Consider the following 6,559-nt stretch of genomic DNA (forward strand, 5'->3'; position numbering starts at 1 on the left):
CACTCTCCTGCTCTTGCTGGCCACGATATTCCTGATCCATGCCATATGCCATTGGCCTACTTGGCCACCTGGGCACACTCTGGCTCATGTTCAGCTGCTGTCAAACAACACTCCCAGGTCCTTTTCCACTGGGCAGGTTTCCAGACACCCCACCCTCAGCCTGTAGCACTTCCTGGGGGTGTTGAGAGCCAAGGGCAGGGCTCAGCATTTAGTCTTGTTGAATTTCTTACCATTGGTCTTGGCCCATTGATGCAGCCTATCCAGATTCCTCTGCAAACAATGACTGGAGAGATGGTGACTGGAATCATCAAGGGTGGTGAGCCTCTCTCCACTGCCCTCCAGAAAAGCTCGTCTGAGAGGATTAAATTATGTTATTATCAAGGAAGACTGCTGTGTATGTACCCTCAGGCACAGCTGCATCACCAAGAACTATGTTGCTGGGAGATCTAAGTTAGGGCAGGCACTGTCTTTTGGGTATCTACTGAAGGCACATCCCTCACAGCCCTTGAGACCCTGCCCACATTGACAGTGCAGGGCTGGCTCTGCAGCTTGCTCAAACCTGTCAGCTGCACTAGGCTGCCCCAAAACCCAGCAGCACTCCCCTGCCAAGCAGTGTAATGTACCCACCTTGAAAGACCTTCCCCTCATATGAGTTCTTGGTTGGCTCAGCCGGTCACTGACCCTTGCGCTGTCCAGCTGTGACATTTTCTGTACATTCAATGTTATCAGAATAGAGGCAGCAAAGCTCCAGCTCCAGATCTTCATACAACTGATTTTGCTGCCTTGTTATAAACTGCTGTTAACCTAGACATTAATAAATCAAGTTGTGCTGACCACCATAAAGGGGAGTTGATTTAACTTGTTTTGTTGGTAAGTCATAGATGATCTTGTCACCTGACAAAGGCTCATTTGTTCATACTTTGTTACAGTATCAAAACCATTATACAAACCTCTACTGTTTTCAGCTGTGAGGTTTTCCTAACTGATCAAGCACCAAAATGATTCTCTTAGCACTGTTCAACTCCTGCAGTGACCACTTTTACAAGTGCCAAACTTCCAGTGCACACATCTTTTTCCACCAGGTTCTCTGTCCTGCCTTGCAGATTGAGGACTCATCACCTTGTCTTTGATTCAAATCAGACCAGACATCACTTTCTCTACTCTTGTAAGGAAATACTGTCACAAAATTGCCCTTAAACATAGGCATATAAATATAATAAACATTTATTAATGCATATTTGACACTGCTTGCCTTTTCATCTATTTATTTCAATGTGGTCTAACAGAAGGTGTCCCTGTCCACAACGAGGGTGATTTTTTAAGTCCCTCCCAACCCAAACCATTCTAGGATTTTATGATCCTTTTTGCCTGCTTAAGTTCTATCCCTCTCAGTGGCCCTTTTCTATATGGTAAATAATAAAGAACGGTGTTCATCATGATGGTGCTACGCTGATCTGGGACGATGTAAAGCCTTTGCCAAACAGCCCTGTTCCCTTGAGACACCGCCTTCTGCTGCGGCACCTCCCTCCCTGGCAGCTCTGGCTGGGCGCCGTGTGGGGACGCCCCGATGTATGAGCGGGGACGGGGTCGTGTGGGGACACACCGGTATATGAGCGGGGCCGGGGTCGTGTGGGGACACACCGATGTATGAGCGGGGCCGGGGCTGTGGGCTGCCGTGCGGGGATACACCGATATATGAGCAGGGCTGGGGCTGTGGGCTGCCGTGTGGGGACGCACCGGTATATGAGCGGGGCCGGGGTCGTGTGGGGGCACACCGGTGTGTGAGCGGGGCTGGGGCTGTGGGCTGCCGTGCGGGGATACACCGGTATATGAGCGGGGCTGGCTGAGGCTGTGGGCTGCCATGCGGGGATACACCGATATATGAGCAGGGCTGGGCCTGTGGGCTGCCATGCGGGGACACACCGGTATATGAGCGGGGCCGGGGCTGTGGGCTGCCATGAGGGGACACACCGATATATGAGCAGGGCTGGGCCTGTGGGCTGCCATGCGGGGACACACCGGTGTGTGAGCGGGGCTGGCTGGGGCTGTGGGCTGCCATGCGGGGACACACCGATATATGAGCACCGATACACAAGCAGGGCTGGCCGGGGCCGTGGGCTGCTCTCCTTCCCGGGCGGGCTGCACGCTGCCGTCCCACGCAAGGACAGCTGAATCATTCCCGAAACAGAAATAGCTTGGAAGAGTCGGTCTGGGCAGGACGGCAGCGGGAAGCGGAGCGGAGATGCTGTCGGCAGCGCTGCTCTGCCACCTGGCGCTGGAGCACGGCCCCGGCCGGTCCCGCCGGACACCAGCCCCGGGCAGCGCCCGGCCCGAGCCTCCCCCGCCACCGATGCGGGTGCACCACGGAACTATGACATCGTTCTTTAGCCCTGGGTGATTTATAAATATCATTCCCCTTTGCACAGGGCTGTCCTGGTGACTAAATTGTGTCCCAGAATGTGATAACTACTGGTTGCAAAGATGTATCTGGTACTTACCCATCAATTACAGGCGTGTGGTACTTGTCCTGTTGTCCTGTGCAGGGCCGGGAGCTGGACTTTGATGATACTTGTGGGTGTCTTTGAACTCAGAAATTCCAACTATATTCCCTATTTTCATTTTTAATGTCCAACTCTAAGAAGTACAAAATATTTACATTTATTATCTGATTAGGTGTGTTCTTAACCCCTTCCTTACCCAACATTTCCCTTTAACATTTTAATATAGTGCAGGTGTTTCTGTAGGTGTAAACTGAGGCACGGCTTAGTCTGCAGCATGCATTAAAGATTTGCGTTTCAACTGCTTGGAAATGGATTGCCCATGAAGATTATTAAAAATACTCAGCAGAAAGGACTTTTTTCCACCTCCAAACAAATGCTGTTGCTCCCACTGTGTCTAAATACCTTATGCTTTAATTTGGCTGCAGCTTCTTCCCCACAGTTTCCTATTCCTTGAACCACTGTTCCTGCCTTGTGGGTTGCACCTGGGTGCAATGGGCACTTCTAGAGTCTCTAGAATGATTCTGAGAACCTTGAGGAGATCAGCAGCAAGCCAGTGCTGCTTCCCTGCAGGTCAGTGGGCATTTGAAGGGCCTTCAAAGGCAACACACGGGGCAAGCCCCGTGCACAAGTCATGCACAGGCTGCAGCTGCATACAGGCAATGAGGTCCAGAAAACAAAGGCTAAATATGCCCACCCAGAAATCTGGCCTGCCTGCAGAGCATGAGAATCCTGGCATAGACATTTATCAATACTTATTTGATTGTAATATTCACATTTGGCTACCCTGAGAAGATTCCTCCTTCCCATTTTAATGCCTGCAAGCTTTATAGAGTAAAGCAAATTAACAGGCAAACACTGAGGCCTGACTGACATGTTAAACAACTCTCAGGTAGTCACATCATCTGACAATGCAGCCTGAATGATGTTGATAAGCCATGTTTTCAGGGGCTGCTAAACACAGGTGACTCCCTTGCTCATGTGGGACAGATTTGCTGGCAGTCACACATCAGGCAATTGGGAATGTCAAGCAATTCTGGCTATCATAGAAGAAGCCTCTTTTGGCGTCAGGGGTAAATTGGACTTCAAACTTCTCTGTTTCTCTGCAGGAAGTCAGAACTGACTGGTCTAACTCAGAGGTGGGCAGAGGCTGACTGCTCACAGAACAGGCTGGCTGGTCTGGGCCAGCAGCCCCACTGCTCCCAGCTCCATGGGCAGCACAGCAGCTGCCAGCTCACCTCCAGAGTGGGAGCAGGGAACAGCTAAGCCTGGCTTCTGGATTGATTTCCTCTCAGATTGGCTCAGAGAGCTAATGAACCATGATCTCTAGAACTTCATATAGATACATCCATCTATGAAGCTCTTCTCATCAGGATGTAACTGTTATTACAGCTCCAGGACTGAACATCACAGAAATAATTGTAATCATTACAGAATGATTTTAAAGTGAAGCTTATTCCTCAGACATGATGTGCTTTCTGCAGGTCTCAAGCCACAAGGCAACAAAACATAAAGTTTCTTCTGCTGTCTGTTTTAACAGAGAAACAGAGCAATGCTGTAGATATTTAGAATTACAGATATTTACAGATTTAGATACTGTAGATATTTAGAACATACAAGCTTTTTTTGCTTGAATTTTTCAAGGAAAAATGGAGGTCTGTTCTTAAATAAAAGAAATAAACTGGCACAAGGTGATAGAAAAAGTTTAAGTACTCAACACTTTCTGACTTTGGCTTTCAGAGACAGGCCTGCTCCCACACCTCTGCATGTGCCAGTGTGCCCTGGAGAGGCACAACCATCAGGAGAAAACAATGTTAGGGTGGGTTTACCTAAAAACTGGATGTATTCAAGTCCATAGGGTGGTGATGGGACTAGAGCTGTAGAAGTGGTTGGCCCACATGATTATGAGATACTTAAAATATCATACATGAAACAAACCAAGTTTATCATGAGAGGGCTCTGATCACTGGAAAAAGACCTCAATTCTGAATAAAAAGAAGACCCAAGGAACAGGGGCTTGTTTGCTTCCACTGCAGTCTCCAGAACAATGAATGTACGCTCCCCCTTGGAATTTAATCCTAAATATTTGCAGGACACAGGAATAACCAACATGGACTTGTCACAGGCAAATGAGACTTGACCACTTGATAATTCTGCATCTCACTGCTGACAGCAATGCTGAGGAGGTGAGGGATGTGATGCAGCACATCTGGGCCTCAGACAATGCCTCCCACAACAGCTTTCCTTAGGAGCTGAGGTGTGTGGGCTGGAAGAAGCCAACAATTTAACAATCCAGCTAGGAGCCAGCAGGTAACACAGAAAATATTACAAGGTCATAGTGTTCAACCTTCTCCTGCTAGTAACTGATAATATAAATGTGTGGTCATGCAATATAGCTTGGAGTCTCAGGCTGGATATTAGGAGAAATTTAAATGGAACAGATTACTCAGAGGCTGCATGATCTCCATCCTTTTCAGTTTCTTGAGACTTGATTAGAAAACAGAACAAAGCTGTCTAGCATTGCCCATTGCTGTCTAGTATAGCCTTACAACATACTTGAGATGAGGCCTTTAGGGTCCTTCCACCCTGTCTATTAATTGGTGTAACAGACTTCATTCCTGTCAGTGAAAATATTGGTACTTCAAACAAACTGCCTTTGGTATGCAAAACACACACATTTATTCATTGCAGTCTGATGATTGTTATGGGTCCCTTCCAAACTGAGATATTCTGTGATTCTTTCCCTGCTTAGCTTCATTCCCAAGTCTCTCTGGGAAGCTTTGCACCTCCAGAACAAACATCTGCTGTGTGTATGTGAACTTGTGACTTGTTCTCAGCCCAGCCAGTTAACTGCGTAATTCTGTTCCCAGGCCCACTGAAAGGCACCTATTTGTCCTTTGTATGCTTTCATCACAGAGATAGGCATGGGTAAATTTACTGTAGGGAACAGTTTGTATCAGCAAATCCTTTCTTGTGACACAACCATAAAATAGTATCTGCAGTGACATACTGGGTTCTCTGCTTAAAAACGTACCTCAAAAAAAAAAAAAAAAACCATCAGTTCCAGGTAAAAGGATTCTACATTTTTGGTATTTTGCTTCAGAAAAATATTAATGTAATTAAGATTTTAAGGCTGCTACCCTCGGTCTGAGGAATTCTAATTGTTAAGAGCAAAAGCATTTGGCAGAGGAACAGAGGTGTCAGAGCATCTATTCATAATTCTATTGTGTGCAACAAAACAACCAACCTCCATCTCCAAATAGATCAGTGATACCCTTTGTCTTTCCCCTCTACCAATTTCCAATTAAAGAATTGCATTTAGGGTTTGCTGATACTCCACACAACAGCTGCTGGTAAGTTTCTGGCTGACTGTACAGAGCAGCTTCTTGGAAGGCCAATGTGCTGTACAAGCATGGCAGAAATGGAACAGGCAGCCAGGATTAAATCACAGTAAAGGGGGAGGGGAGAGGAATGCCTGCACTACAGCCTTGTGAGGAATTACTGGGCACATTAGTTCTCCAAATCTACCCCTGCCCTAATTAAGCTGCATTTTCACTGTAAAGCAGGCAAACTGCCAGCCATGGTGAAGTGAATCCAGCTTTCCAGCAACTGCCAGGAGGAGCTCAAAAGCATGTTCATGTTTAAAACAGAAACCTTCAAGAGTAAGGGAGATTGAGAAGCTATGTTTGAACAGGGCTTGAGCTAACATTAAAATACAACTCTTAAGACAGCAACATTTAAGGTGCTTTGAGGTTTTTGTAAGGTGTGGGGTTGGTTGTTGAGCCTGATTTTATATTGATGTCAAGTACAACCATTTCCTTTTGAAGTCACTACAACCTGTACAGACCATCCTGGCTTTTTTTCCTGCTTCTCTGTTTGAGGGCAGGCCAAGGGGTCTGAGTTTAGCACAAGACATTTGCAGTACAGGGCAAACACAAATAATGTAGGGGCCTGATTCAGAGCAGTACAGCCAGACTCCTTAAATCAGTTTGTGGTGTGTGTACACTGGAGCAACAATGAACCTGTGCTAAGACATTTGGTCCAACAGCAGAATATATTTT

Source organism: Melospiza melodia, chromosome 5, assembly GCF_035770615.1.
Source record: "Melospiza melodia melodia isolate bMelMel2 chromosome 5, bMelMel2.pri, whole genome shotgun sequence".
Classification (NCBI taxonomy): domain Eukaryota; kingdom Metazoa; phylum Chordata; class Aves; order Passeriformes; family Passerellidae; genus Melospiza; species Melospiza melodia.